This window comes from Micromys minutus, assembly GCF_963924665.1.
Source record: "Micromys minutus genome assembly, chromosome: 1".
Lineage (NCBI taxonomy): Eukaryota > Metazoa > Chordata > Mammalia > Rodentia > Muridae > Micromys > Micromys minutus.
Genome location: NC_137969.1, coordinates 150789165 through 150804390, shown reverse-complemented (window position 1 = coordinate 150804390; position 15226 = coordinate 150789165). Strand labels below are relative to the sequence as shown.

Genomic DNA, 15226 nt, shown 5'->3' with positions numbered 1-15226 from the left:
GAAATATGGCTCTGGAACCAAGAACATTGTTGTCCTCTCAGAGGATTCAGGTGCTCTCCCAGCAGCCACAAAGTGGCTCACAACCATCAGTAACTCACATTCCAGGATCCAATGCCCTTTTCTGACTTCCTCAGGCACCTCACAACTATGGTACACACACATATATGCATCCAGGTAAAACAATCACTTACATAAAATAAATATAAAAGTAAAACACATTTTTAAAAGAAAAGAAAAAACAGAACTATTATTTAATAGGTAGGATTTCTGTTTTGCAAAATGAAAACAGTTCTATGAACCTATGGGGTTTGTATGTAGGTGTGTGTGCATGCGTGCATGTGTGTGTTGGTTAATATGGTGCTATTATATACAGACTAGAATATCTAAAGTCCAAAACATTGAAAGTACCAAATGCTAGTGAGGATTCAGGAAGAGCAGGAACTCTTGTCTTTTCTACTAAGAAACCAAAAATGGGCCTGGGGATGTAACTCAAATGGTAGTGTGCTTTATCAAGGATAAAGCATGGAAGTCATCTCAGTCCTACACTGCTTACTAATCTAACCCAGTATGGGTGTTGGTATACTTGTTGTTGTTGTTTGTAACAAGAATTGCTTTTCAAGCTACTTTCTTTCTGTCTGTGTCCCTGTGAGACACCATGACATCATTCTCTTTCTACCCACCTGCTTACATAGTCTAAGGCCTTAAATGACATCAGTAGACATGACATGCCAATTCAGAGTGGGGGAGTTCCACAAGCCCCCACTCATAGATGAAGTGCTACAGGCAATCAAAGGCCACTGAAAGAGGGGAAGGTGCACTTCTTCAGGGACAAGACCCTTGATTAATAAATTATCGAATCCCAAATATACAGCCATAAATGCATTTACATAAAAGAAACACTGAATGGGCTCTGTAGGTTGTACATGTATATAATATGTGTTACAATAACAGTCATACAAGAAGAGGTCATGAACTTGAGAGGACAGAGAGAGGTGAAACTGGTTTTGGTGGGGCGTCAGGTTTCAAGACAGGGTTTCTCTGTGTAGCCCTGTCTATCCTGGAACTCATTCTATACATTAAGCTGGCCTCCAGTTTGGAGACCCATCTGCTGATTTCACTGCTGGAATCAAAGGAATACCTTATCACATCCCTTGGAAAAGATTTAAATGCAGTTGGCATGTACGACATTCTCAAAAAAAAAAAAAAAAAAAAAAAAAACACAAAAAATTAAATTAAAATAATAATAATGCAAACTGATTGGCAATGACCCCTATATTTATTACACTCAGAAAGCTGAGACAGGAAGATGGCCGTGAGTTTGAGGCTAGATAATTCTTAGCCAAAACCATGGTATTTTGTAAAGAACTTTCATAAACTTGTCTTTCCAGATTCAGATCCAATACACAGGTCTGTTGCGGTAAATATAAAAAAGATTCTGTTGCTACCAGCCCCCGGTTTCACTTTGCGGGAGCCACACAGGAGCACAATCCCCTAAGCGGTAAGTTCCCAAGCCTGGTACTCACACATCTCATTCAACGGGGCCCGGTAAAAACATGACTCCACAACCATTAACTTATCAAACAGGTTTATATGTTAAATTCTCAATCCACAATCCCTCTACACAATTAACTTACAACCAGTTGAGAAAGATATAATCTGCCCACCTAGATAAGATAAATTGACCCATAGAAACCCTTAAAAATAATCATAACAACCTTGTCTAACCAGAGATGCACTAAGAGAAACATCCAAGTCTGCTTCCATGTTACTGCCACTCGAATCTCTCCTCTCCTCCTCTTGCTCCCCCTTTCCAAGACTTTCCCCTGCCTACCTTTCCTTCTTATCCAATGATAGGCTGGGCCCACCCTGTTGTATAATGACATCATCCTACAAGGTCCCAATCAACCAGACTTTCTCTGTACCCCTGCCCACCAGGAACCAACCTAGCTACAATTATTTACTATGCAATGCCCATCAATCACATAGGTACAGAACCAGATCCTTCCTCTAAAATGTGTAAGAGTGGACTTCACTGTGCCACATAGGCCTACATCTCCTCAGATCCTCCACAGTTGTCTTTCAGTCGATCTGTGATGTTAATAACTCAATTAATAAATCTTTGACTCAAACAGCCATTGGTCTCAGTGTTCTCCTTGATTTAATTTAAGATGCTGCTGCCTCTGTTTTCCAAGTACAGAATGAAAGGAATGCATCACCATGCTGCCCTTCAGTGTTCTCTTTGAACGTAAACTTAAAACTTTAAATAATGAAATATGGGGCATATTTAGTTACAGCATAAGACCTTATCTTAAAAAAAAACAAAACAAACAAAAAAAAAAACCAACAACAACAATAAATGCAGGTTTTTTTCCACCCTAAAAAATTCCCCACACTACACGTTTATCTTTTAACTACTGCCTCCATTGGCATTTTTTTTTTTTTTATTGTCTATGGTACTGACTTTTCCAGAATGCTTGTTATACACACATATTGAAGCATTGTGTCTATGTGAGCCTGTGTTTGTATTAATTTGTGTGTGTGTGTGTGTGTGTGTGTGTGTGTGTGTGTGTGTGTCTGTGTGTTGGTGAGAAGTTGATGCTAGTGTCTTCCTTGGTTGCTTGCTAATTACCCATTCTTCAAAACAAGCTTTCCCTCTAGTTTAAAGAAAAATAAAAGCACCATCAAAACAGATAGCCAAGTGATAGTCATTCATCTTCTGTGAATGAAACACATCCTGTTCGTTTGCACGGCTGGGCTCCCACCAATGGGATGAAGCACAGTCTCTATCTGCATAAGAATAAAAAGTAGTGTCAGCCTTTAATCCCAGCAAGCAGAGTGCAGAGACTGGGGGTTTGAGGTCATCCTGGTCTCCATAACAAGCTCTAGGACAGCCAGGACTAAGTAGAGAGACTCATCTCAAAACAAAATAACATTAAAAAAACCCCTAAAACCTGAGTGTCCCACTCTGGTCTGCATGATAGCCCACTCTGGGTCATGACTCACCCTCTCCAAAAAGGTAAATTATCTTGCATGATTACTTTCACTTTGTTTGGGGGCTTTTCTGTGTGACACCAAGAATCATTTTTTTTCCAACACATGAGTTTTACCACATCATCTTAAATGCCTATCTAATTAAATTGGAGTTTTATGTTCACCTGCACATGAATATTTCATAGCTCCATTTATTATCACTCAGCTGGAAATAACTCACAGGACCTCTAGTACACGAATGGAGAAATGTTACAATGGAATACTGTTCGACAGTAATAATAGATAAGCTATCAAACTGCAGACATTGTAGAGGCACCTTAAGCACACTCTGCTTCCTGGGGAAGCCACTCTGAGAAGGCTGCCAACTGTGTAATTTCAACAACTATATACAACACCCTGGAAAAGGCAAAACAAACAGTTCATGCTCCGGGGAGAGGAATAACCATGCAGTGTATAGAGACATACAGACATTTATGGAAATTAGAAGCAAGGCATGTGTGTGCTGGCACTTGGAAAGTGGAGAGAGAAGAACCTGAGTTCATAACCAGCCTGGGATACATATGAGACCCTCTCTCAACCAAGCAAGCAAAATAAAATTACAAAATACAGAGGAAAACTCTGAATATGTGTGTGTGTGTTGTTTGTGAGTGTATGAGTGTGTATGTGCATATGGAGAAAAGAGGACAACTTGGGGAGCAAGGTCTCTAAGGCTTTGATTTTTCTTTTTTTTCTTTCTTTCTTTTTTTTAGATTTATTTTATTATATGAGTGCACTGTAGCTATCTTCAGACACACCAGAAGAGGACATCAGATCTCATTACAGATGGTTGTGAGCCACCATGTGGTTGTGAAGAGTAAAAAGTTGTCAAAGGACACTGATTCCTTGCCCTAGGGCCCTCTCCTCTGCAGGTAATCGCCCCCAGAACTTTCTTGAGAAAGACAGTTCCCAGAATAACCACAGAAGGTCCCAATGACCTCTGTGGAATGTTTCAACGCCCTAGGTGTGCCCCAGGCGTATGATTCATGTGACACATGGTTTAACTGATAAATAATGTATGACTCTTCCCCTTTGAATTTCCTCATTCTCCCCCTGTTCTCCCCCTCTTTTGTGGTTTTATCCTTTATAAGCCTGTCACAAGTTCAGGCTGGGGTCGAACTCCTCTACCCCTGTGTGGTGTACGAGTCTCGACCCCAGCATGCTGGCCTGAGATCTCGCTCTGTTTCACTTTCAATAAACTTCCTCGTGCGATTGCAGCAAGTCTGGTCTCGGTGCCTCGCTGGGTGCGCACCTCTCCTGAGATTTGAGTGAGGATCTCCCTTCGGGGGTCTTTCAGTTGCTGGGATTTGAACTCAGGACCTCTGGAAGCAGTCAGTGTTCTTAACTGCTGAGCCATCTCTCCAGCCCAGCTTTGATTTTTCAAAACCTACTTTAATAAGGGTTCTTAATACTTTAACCTCCCTTCTACTCCTCTACCCACCAGAGGTAGTGGAAAGGAAAGGTTAATAGACAAAGGGGGATGTGGACTTGTTTAGAATTGTTCTTTGGGGAAATTCCAATCTTTATTGTCAGGATATCAGCAGTTCAGTTCACACAAATCAGCAGTGGTAGCCCAATTCATTTGCAAACACCATTCATGAATCAGCAACAGCAGTTTAATCCAGAAGAAATGGAGAGTCTCAAACAATCAGCCTGAGTCCACAGAAGTGGAAAGAAGCCACAGGAATATCTCTATGAAGTCAGGACAAACAATTATCAGTGAAGAAGGCAAGGCAAACCAGTGCTGCTATTTGTTGGGTTATATTCATACTCTTTCCAAACGTCACCTGTCCTCTCAAATGTCTGCTCTGCAAAACATCACATTCCAGACAGCTTCTAGAAAAACACCACATGTTTGTTCTCAACAAAATATCCTCTCACACGTCGGCTTCAGCAAAGCATCCTCTCAGAAGACAGCTTCCAGAAAAACTGCATATGGCACAACTGAGTTGCCAAAGGAACCAGAAATTTCCATTTCAAGTTTCTTCTACCATGGATTTTAGGGATTGTACTCAGATTGTCAGGCCTGAACAGCAAGCTCTTCTATGCGCTGAGCCATCTTACTAGCCCTTTTGTTTGTTTGTTTAATTGGTTGGTTGGTTTTGCTTTTGTTTTTGTTTTTGAGATAGGGCTTGTTTTGAATTCATAGGCAAGCACCACCACCGCCTGGCTTTAGTCTTTTGTTTTTAATTGATTTATATATATATATATTTTTTAAAGACTTAGTTCTTTTGATTTTATGTCCATAAATGAATGTATGTGTGCACCTAACATATATTGCTAGTGATCCTGGAGGCGAGTAAGTGGCATTAGATCTCTTGGAACTGGTTGTGACCTGCCATGTGGATGCGGGGAACCGAATCTCGGTTCTTTGCATGAGCACCAAATGCTCTTAGCCACCAAGCCATCTCTATAGCACATATTTTTTTTTTTTTTTTAATTTTTGGATGCCAGAAACTTGCTCATGCTAAACATTATGTCATACCATTGATCTGTAGTAATATATGTGTGTGTGTGGATTGAATATAGTTTATTGTACATGCTAGTCAAGTATTCTACCACTGAACTACATCCCTGACCACATTCCATTCATGTTCACTCAGAGACAGAGTTTCACGTAGCCCAGGCTGGCCTCTAATTCACTACATAGCTGTGCTTACTCTCCTCGCTTCGCTTCACTCCCAGGAAGGATCTTGACGTAAGACTTAGGGAACCATCCCCTTCTTCCGTGCACCTCCCCAAACCACCAGTTTTCCTGCTGCTCCAGGACAGTAATGACATCGTGCTTTGAGAAGTTCAGGTGGTTCTCTTTCTTTGCCATCCAGGAACAAAGGTCCTGAGCTTTCAGATTTTCTACAACCTGCCCCTAGGATACAAAGCCACTAAAACTTAAAAGCAGATCACGGAGATCATGATTTCTAATTTCTAGTATATAACAGAGAGAACATCAACATGGCCAATCTATGAACTTAAAATGACACACAGCCACATGAGTTCCAGGCCACTTCATCACCCACACTGGTTAGGCATGCTCAGGGAAGTGTTCATGAACCCATCAAACGAGATGGATTGTCACTGCGATTATTTCCTCTCCTCCACCCCAGTGACTTCCACCCATTGTGGGTTACCCCAGGAGGATGATCACACTCAGCATCTCCCTTGCTGTTTCCTCTTAACACCAACCACGACTCTCATCCCTTCACAGGTCCACTGTGGACTCACACTGCACTGATCTCACTCCCTCCAGCGGTGGCCCAGCCCTGCTCTTCCCCAGCATGTCTCCCCACACTTATCCTTCGCCACTTTCTTCTACATCCCAGAGAGCCATCAACTTGCTTTCTGATGTCACCCCTTAACCCGTGACTTAGGTGCTGTCCTGTCATTCTAAGGAACATCTTCCAGATGAGGTTATTGACAATAATATCAAGCCAAAGAACCTCACAACCATATTACTCCTTCACTGACCAGTGGAAACATAAGTAAAGTCCTTTAGTTTCTGAAGCTCTAAGTTGAGCTCACCTTCTGTCAAGCCTATTTCTTCATGTTTCTAGTATAACTTTCCTGAATAATCTAATTTATGCCTGTGGGTTTTAAAATCTATAATTTCAGGGTAACTTTATCTTCTGCATTGAAGATGTGAATATCAATATGCTGTTCCCATTGGGTTGTCTTAGTGTCCCTGAATGTAATAATTTCTAAAACCTTAAACCTTCTTCCTGTGCTATCTACCTGGGAATGAGTTATATTACTGTTCTTTCAGTTGTTCATGCTAATAACGTAAGTTATTGTTTTAAAAATATTTTAACATACGTGTGTGTGTGTGTGTGTGTGTGTGTGTGTGTAGTTGTGAGCCATCAGACATGGGTTCTAGGAACAGAATGCAGTTCCTCTGGAAGCAGCAATCCATGCCCTTAGTTGCTGACCCATCTCTCTGGTCTCTGAAAAACTACTTTGAAAAGAGTCTGTCTTTTGTCTATGTGCCTATGAACAGGCAAAGGCTGGACGGTGTGCCAATGAAGCATAACCCTAATGCAGGGTTTCCCATTTTCCCTTTATAAACCACCATTTGCCTATGAGCCACAGCTGTCTTCTCTATCCAGAGGCAGTCCTTTGTCACATTCAGGGACAAATACCACTATCCCCTCTCCCTTGTTCTCTTCACCTTCTCCATTGCCCTCTGTCTTCTCCTGTATTTGTCTCTTATCCCCTGCCCTTTGTCCTTCTGGGGCAAATAAATCTCCTTTGTGCAGAGAACTTGGTTGGGGGGGGGGTTTCCTAGTTGATACCAATCCTTTCCAAAAAAAAAAACTCATGCCCTCAAGTTTCCAGATATAGTCTGTTTAACATCAGGTCTATCCTAGTGCCCTGAAAAGAAGCCAGAGCTGGAGGGCCGGCAGACAATATAGATGAGATGATTTATAAAAGTGACATGCTGTCAGAGGAACTACACGTTGGTGCCAAAATCTCATGTCAAATTTCAAATGTCACAATATCAGAACAAATCTAAGGGATGTTGTTTTGAAGAAAATTTCATGCCAGGTGGTAGTTGTGCACATATTTAATTCCAGTACTTGGGACAAAAAGGCAAGCTGATATCTCTGTGAGTTCTAGGCCAGTCTGATCTACAGAGCAAGTATCAGGACAGCCAGGGCTATACAGAGAACCCTGCCTGAAAGAAACAAATAAGAAGAGGAAGAGGAAAATTCCATCTGTAATCACTTCTGTACATTTTCTAGACTTCTGTGAGTTTGTTGGTTGTTCCTATTGGGATGTACTTTTGTGTTGTGTTGTTTGTCTTAGGTTTTGTTTTGGAGACAAGTTTTCTCTTTGTAGCCCTGATTGTCCCAACTTGCTCTGTAGTCAGACTGACCTCTAACTCAGAGATCTGCCTGTCTCTTCCTCCCTGAGATCTGGAACTAAAAGTATGTTCCACCATTGACATTGACAGGTTGAAATGTTCCATCTTTCGACTCCCACTATTTCTTGCCTTTGCCTCATTTATGTGTTTGCATTTTCTGTTTTCAGCTATTCCATGCTGCCCTACCCTTCCTGCAGTGAAAAACTAAGAACCAGGGACCTTAGAGGTAGCTCCTTGTTTAAGAGCCTGTGGTGGTTTGAATGAGAATGGTCCCCATATGTTCATATGTTTGAACCTTGATACCAGATGGTACAACTGTTTGGCAAGGATTTGTAACTTTTATTCTCCTGTTGCCATTGTTGTCTGGGAGGCTTACTGCCTCCTTCTGCTAACCTAGGCCTAGTCCAGAAAGCTTCATCTAGGCCTAGAATGCTTTCAGCCTCTGAGACTTGCTGCTGAATAAGCTCAGCCTTTCTTGCTCTTTCTGAACTCTAGCTGGCTGCTTCAACTCAGTTGTGCTAGTTTGAACGCCTTTCCTAGCTGAGTTATTCCATCTGGCTTTTCTCTTGGCCTCTGAATTGCTCTGCTTGGCCTCCAGCTAACTCTAACAATCTTCTAATCTTCTGGCTTCTCATTCTCTTGCTTATCCTGGCTTTACCTGTGTCTTGTTTGTTCCCTCTCCAGTCTGTCTCTGTCCAACTGTCCTGGTAACACTGCCTCCTGCTCCCGCTCTGCGCTGCTCTCCATGAACTCTACTGTGGCCCTGCACTCTCTCTCCTGTATCCTTTCTCTTCCTCAAGCAGCTTCCCTTTCCTCTTTCTTCTCATGAGATCCTGTCAAATCTTTCTCTGATCCATCACTTTGTCTGCCACTCAGTTACAGGTCACTTTCCAACATGGTTGCTCTTTTCTACAAACTTTGCCTTCACTGTTTGGGAATTAGAGGCGTGTGCTAAGAGCTGAGCCACACCACGACTAGAAAAAGATCCAAATATCCTGTAACAAGGATTCAGAGGTGTGGTCTTTTTGGGGAGGAGGTTTGTCCCAGGAGGTGGGTTCAAAAACCTCCTACCCTCCCCAGTGCTTCCTTAGCTTCCTGTTTGTGCTTGAGATGTGGGCTCTCTGCTGTTCCAAGTGCCCCTCCTGTGTTACCTTTACTCCACTATCATGGACCCCAGCCCTCTACAACCTTAAGCCCAAAGTAAATCCTTCCTTCTATCAGTTGCCTTAGCCACGGTGTTTTATCAAAGCAATGGAAAGTAATTAGCATAGAGCCCTTGCTCCTCTTCCAGAGGATCTGTACTGAGTCCCACACAACTGTCTGTAACTCCTGTTCTATGGTGTCCATCACACTCTTCTGGCCTCTGTGGCTGTCAGCTGTGCATATGGTATACAGACCTGTGCAGACAAAACACATACACAAAAATTCTTTTTTAAGATTTATTTATTTTATTTCATATATGTGAGTTGCTCTCTTAAGACACACCAGAAGAGTGTATCAGATTCTGTTACAGATGGTTGTGAGCCACCATGTGGTTGCTGGGATTTGAACTCGGGACCTCTGGAAGAGCAGTCAGTGCTCTTAACCGCTGAGCCATCTCTCCAGTCCCACAAAAATTCTTAAATCAGTCATTTATCCAAGTATGATGATGGCACATACAGTAAGCCTCAGAACTCAAAGCAGGCAGATCTCAGAGTTCAGGGCCAGCCTAGTCTATTGAAGGTCACATAGTGAGATGCGTCTTTAAAAAAAAAAGAAAGAAGAAAAGAAACCTAAAACATATAATAAAAGACAAGCATTTAAGTAGAATAACTATCAATTTTTTCCATACAGAATAATCAAGAATGTCTTCAAAGTTGGTGGGGGAGCACCCTCCTAGGAGCAGGAGGAGGAGGGATAAGATAAGGGGTTTATAGAAGGGAAACCAGGAAAGAGGATAACATTTGAAATGTAAATAAAATATGTCCAATAAAAAAATTTAAAAAAGAATGTGTTCAAATTTCGAAGTCAAATCTCTATAAAAACATACTGGTATGTTCTGGTAATAAAAAAAATCAAGAAAAATGGCTAGGTATGATGGTGTGAACTTGTAATCTCAGCATTCGGGAAGGCTGAGGCAGGAGGATTGTGAATATGAGACAAACCTAGCTACATTTAAAAAAGAATAAGAAAGCAATCAGGAAAGGAGGAAGAAAAGAATGAAGGACTAACAAATGAACAAGTAGAAATGCAAACTACCAATAGAGAACAGCGTCAAGAGATGGCAGGGCTGGGAAGCAATCTGTCTGCAAAGCCTATGAGTCAGGAGATGCCAAAGAGCTTGTACAAAGAAATCAGAACAGTGTGCTTGTACCTCACATAGAAGAAGAAGATAAAGGAGGCACAGATTTCAGAAGGGGGCAGGGAGGACAAGTGATACATATTGAGAACTAAATAAAGTCACAAAAGCCACCATGGTTCATATATGCAACCTAAATGTGGCTTGGTTTTAAACAAGAGATAGAATTTAAAGAAAGGGGCATAGCTTCTTAGAGCACAAGAGAGGGAAAAGGCCAGGGGCATCTGGTGTATCCTTCTGAGTAATATTTACATAGTAAACCTAGTGTTGTTACAGACAAAACACTGAGTGTCCGTTTATAGTTACAGAACAAAATACAGTTGTTACTTCAAAAGTTACAGATTGAAAAGAAACATCAAACAAAGGTGAAACTGACAGAGGCTGGGGAGAAGAGAAGCTGGGAAAGTAGTGGTTTCATCTTACATAGGAGGAGACATCCCTAGGGGAAAGCAGGAAACAAGATGTCAAGTGTCTTAAGGTTTCAAGGCTTCCACTAAAATGAGGATAACTTAAAATGGAAGTGAGAGCAAATGGCTAACTTAGCCAAATCTTTGCCTCTTAAAAATGGGATTGAATGTGTGTCTACATTGGAGACATTAAAAACTATCAGGCTGGAAGGCTAGACATGGAGGTGTAGGCCTTTAATCCCAGCACTACTAGAGAGGCAGAGGTAGGTGGATCTCTGTGAGTGTGTGGCCAGTTTGCTCTACAGAGTGAGTTCTAGGCCAGCCAGGGATACCAGGAAAGACCCAGTTTCAGAACAACCACAAAAAGAAGGGGGTGGGTAGTTTAGTTATTAGTAGAACACTTCCCACACAAGGTCCCGAGTTTCATCTCTAGCTCCTCACAAGACAGATGTAGCATTGCATACCTGTCATTCCAGCACTGGGGAGGTAGAGGCTGGAGGATTAGAATTTCAAGATCATCTTTGGGTAAGTAGCTGTTAGAAGCCAGCCTGGGAAACATGAGATTGTCTTAAGAAACAAAAAAAGCAAGCAAGCAAACAAACAAACAAAAAAACCTGGTGTTGCAAAGTGAGAAAGGAAGCTCGTCAGTGGACAGTAGCACTCTCATGAGCCTTTCTCTACTGGCTAGTTTCTTTTCACATTTTTTTCTTTCTTTTGCTGTGGGATGGTGCTTGTGTAGAGGTCAGAGTAACGTTCAGGGTCCACTGCCTCTCATCTTCCACCTTGTTGAGGCAGAATCTCTTGTTTCCACTGCTGGGCTGCACACCCAAAGCTGCGTCATGAGTTTCCAGGCACCTCTCTTCTCTCAGCCTCTCATCTTGTTGTACGTGTGCTGGGATTACAGATGTGCACTACTACATTTGGCTTTTTACATTATGGGCATTTCTGATATCCAACTTGGATCATCAGGCATGGGTGGCACGTACTCTTACCCACTGAGCCTTCTTATACCAGCTCTGACTAATTTCTTTTAGAGTACAGTATTAGTCGAGTATGGTAGCATACTCCATTAATCTTAGCACTCAGGAGAAGCAGGTGGATCTCTGAGTTCAGCCTGGTCTACAGAGTGAGTTCCAGGACAGCTAGGCATATAAAGAGATACCATGTTTCAAAAAACTAGAGAGAGAGGGAGGGAGAGAGAGGGAGGAGGGAGGGAGGGAGAGGGAGAGAGAAAGAGAGAGGGGGGGGGGGAGAACAATTTGGTTTCTCAATGCAAGTAATAAAAACAAAAGTCAAATTGAATTAAAAATAATTTTTATGCTCTTAGCATATTAAATGTAAGGAACTTATCTTAGATATGGGGTAAATATAGGGTATTTTAGATAAAATAAAATCATTATAATAAAATAAGCACAACTTTGATAATAGTTTCTTTTATTTTTTTTCTACACGAGAGAGGTTTATTGTAGGGGGAAGGGGACAAAAGGGGGCGACAGAGACAAAGAAAGTCGGAAAACATATTCATGATTAAGAGCAGCAGCAATAATATGCTATTCATTATTAAGGAATTCCATGTTGGATACATTGTTAGGCATAAGGCATTAGGCTAACTGATAAAAGTCTGAAAACAGGACTTAAATTCATTATCCCATCCTCATTATCAAATTTTGTTCTGGATTACATTTATTTTATTTGGTTTTGTTTGTTTGATTTTCAGTTTTTGTTGTTGCTTTTGTTGTTATTTTTAAGACAGGGCTTTTCTGTGTATCCCTGGCTGTCCTGGAACTCACTCTGTAGACCAGACTCAGAGGTCTGCCTGCCAATGCCTCCCAAGTGCTGGGAATAAAGGCATGTACCACCACACTCCACACATTTATTTTAAATTTTTATTTATGGGTACGATTGTTTTGTCTGCATGTATATCTGTGTTCCATGTGCATGCTGCCTGATACTCACAGAGGCAAGAAGAGGGTGTTGGATTCCCTGCAAATATAGTTATAAAGTCACAAGCCAGCATTATGAGTAATGGGAATTGAACCTTGGTCTAGTGGAAGGAAATCCAGTGAGCTATGTCTCTATAGGCCCTATTTATTGTTTTTTGATACAACATCTCTTATACCCAATGATGGTCTCCAATTCACTATATAAATAGGATAACATTGAGTTTCTGGTTCTCCTGCCTTTACCTCTTGTATGCTGGGATTATAGATCTATGCCACCATGACAGGCTTTCTATTGTTTTTTTAAAATATATTTATGTGCTGTGTGTATGTGTTTGCATGTTTTTTATATGCGAGCACACACGTGGGGGCCAGAGAGGTACCAGTTGTTCCCTATCACTCTCCTCTCTTCTGAGGCAGCATCTCTCCCTGAACCTGGGGCTTTTCTTAACATGCTGGGGGCCAACAAGCATCAGTGATTCTGTCTTTGCTCCACTCGGAACTGGAGCCACATGTGTACAAGAACACCCGGTTTGCTACCTGTGCACTGGGATCCAAACTCTGGACCTTAGAGTTGCTCAAAAAACATCTGCTTTACAACTGAGCTGTTTCTCCAGTCTCCACAAGTTTTATATCATACTGGGAATCAAATTCAGAGCTTCATTTCTTGTGTGCTATATGAACACCACCCCGTAAACCACACCCCTCCTCTCTTGCTAACCAATTTCAAAAGCGTGCTTATTTAGTGTATGGAGTTTTGTTTGTTTTTAGAGAAACGTTGTTTAATGGTAAAACTCAGACACTCCAGCACCAGGACTGCCACGGAGCCAAAGCAGCAGGGACGGCTGGAGCCATGGAGCCAGGGACTGCCGTGGAGCCTCACATAGCGAAGAGGATGAGGAAGGCGACCATCAGACAGAAGAGTCCCATGGCCTCAGAGAGGGCAAAGCTCAAAATGGCACAGGAGAAAAGCTGCTGCTTGAGAGACGGGTTCCTGGCATAGCCAAGCATCAAGTCACCAAACACCGTGCCAGCCCCTGATCCAGCCACACCAACTGTGGGCGGTCCCAGCACCGATAAACTTGGCTGCTGTGTCAGATGTCCCGGGAAATAACACTGGTCTGGAGAGCGGAGATGCCGCGGGAAGACTGTTTAGATGGGGCTCTGGTCCGCTCAGGAGGGAGGCAGACACAGGCCTGATTAGACCCCTGGTACAGGAGCAGATCAGAGCTGGAGAAATGATCAGTGCCTTGGTGGTCTGCATTTTTCAGTCTTGCAGCTTTAGCCCTTACTGTATGGTCTCTTAACTTTGTCACTGTTGACCTGTCAAATAGACAAACGGTGGGGGAGGAGTCTTAATTGTGTACTGCAGGGTATTTATTTATTTGCCACATAGAAGTCATAACTCACAGCCTTGTACATGGTAGGTAAGTGCGTGCTCTACCACTTGGTTTGAATAGGTTTGGTCCCTTAGATTTGAGTTTGAAATCTTGGTGCATAAGGAGTGTCACTGTCTCAGAAGGTGTGGCCTTGTTAGAGGAAGCTATCATTGTGGAGGGGGGGACTGTGAGGTCTCATATGCTTAAACTACACATAGTGTGGTATTCCGTCTTCTGCTGCTTGCTGCCTGTGGATCAAGATGTAGAACTCTCTGCTCCTTCTTCAGCACGTCTGCCTTGATGCCACCATGTTTCCCACCATAACAATGATGGACTAAGCCTCTGAAACTGTAAGCCAGCTCCAATTAAATGTTTTCCTATATAAGAACAGCAGTGGTCACGGTGTCTCTTCACAGCAATAAAACCCTAAGACAGCCACTGGGCTACATACATGCCTGGGCTTAGACTATTTAACACCATTCCTGTTTCTATCACCAGATGCCAACACCACCCCTAACATACATAGTAGTTGTGACAATGTCTTCAGACCTTGAGAGTGTCCCTTTGGAGTGTGGAGGTCAGGGCAAGGATGAAAATCACTGCAAAACTGATATCTTAAAGATCTAAGGTTTATTACTATTTTGTCAACATTGTCTAACACATTTTTTATGTGATGAGTTGGTCTAGCATACTGTTGAACATTTGAACTTAAAAAATGCAAACCGTGGTGGATCCTGGTTCTCAGGATAACAGCGCTTTAAGAATCATAAGGAGTAGCATTTTCAACTAGCTTATGAATAGCAGAACAAATACAGCTCTGTATTTTTTCCTCAGGAAGGTTTATCTTGAACCACACATGGCTGATAAATATGTGAAATCTAAGCTCTGAGGCTCTCACTGGAGCCCGCCAGATGGCTTGCTTATGATCTGCCTACAAAATCTTCCTACTCTTTTTAAAGAAAAAGCTATTTTTTTACTTCCCAGTTTAAAATTATATACTTTTAGATTCTTAAAAAAAAAAAAAAAAAAGTCAGGGCCCATGAGACACTAAACTGCCACAAGCCTTATGATAAATCTAAGGGACACTATGTATTTTCTTATTTTTAATTCTTATCTTTCTGTTGTAACCTTTTAAACTTAAGCCTGGCTTCCACTCTACAACAGAAAAGGCCCATATACTTCTTATAATGTGCCATACAGCATTCTAAATTCTTTTACATGTATTTAATTCCTCAAGGGCTTCATTTTATTTTTGTTTTTGAGACAAGACCTTACTG

At 41.9% G+C, this 15226-nt stretch overlaps 1 pseudogene across 1 annotated transcript; it reads right to left on the bottom strand.

Annotated features, from left to right (window-relative positions):
• Window positions 1–13449: 13449 nt before the first annotated feature.
• LOC308425780 (ATP synthase F(0) complex subunit C1, mitochondrial-like) lies at window positions 13450–13834 on the bottom strand (annotated as a pseudogene). Its single transcript has one exon. The product of its transcript is annotated as an ATP synthase F(0) complex subunit C1, mitochondrial-like (transcript).
• Window positions 13835–15226: the final 1392 nt, after the last annotated feature.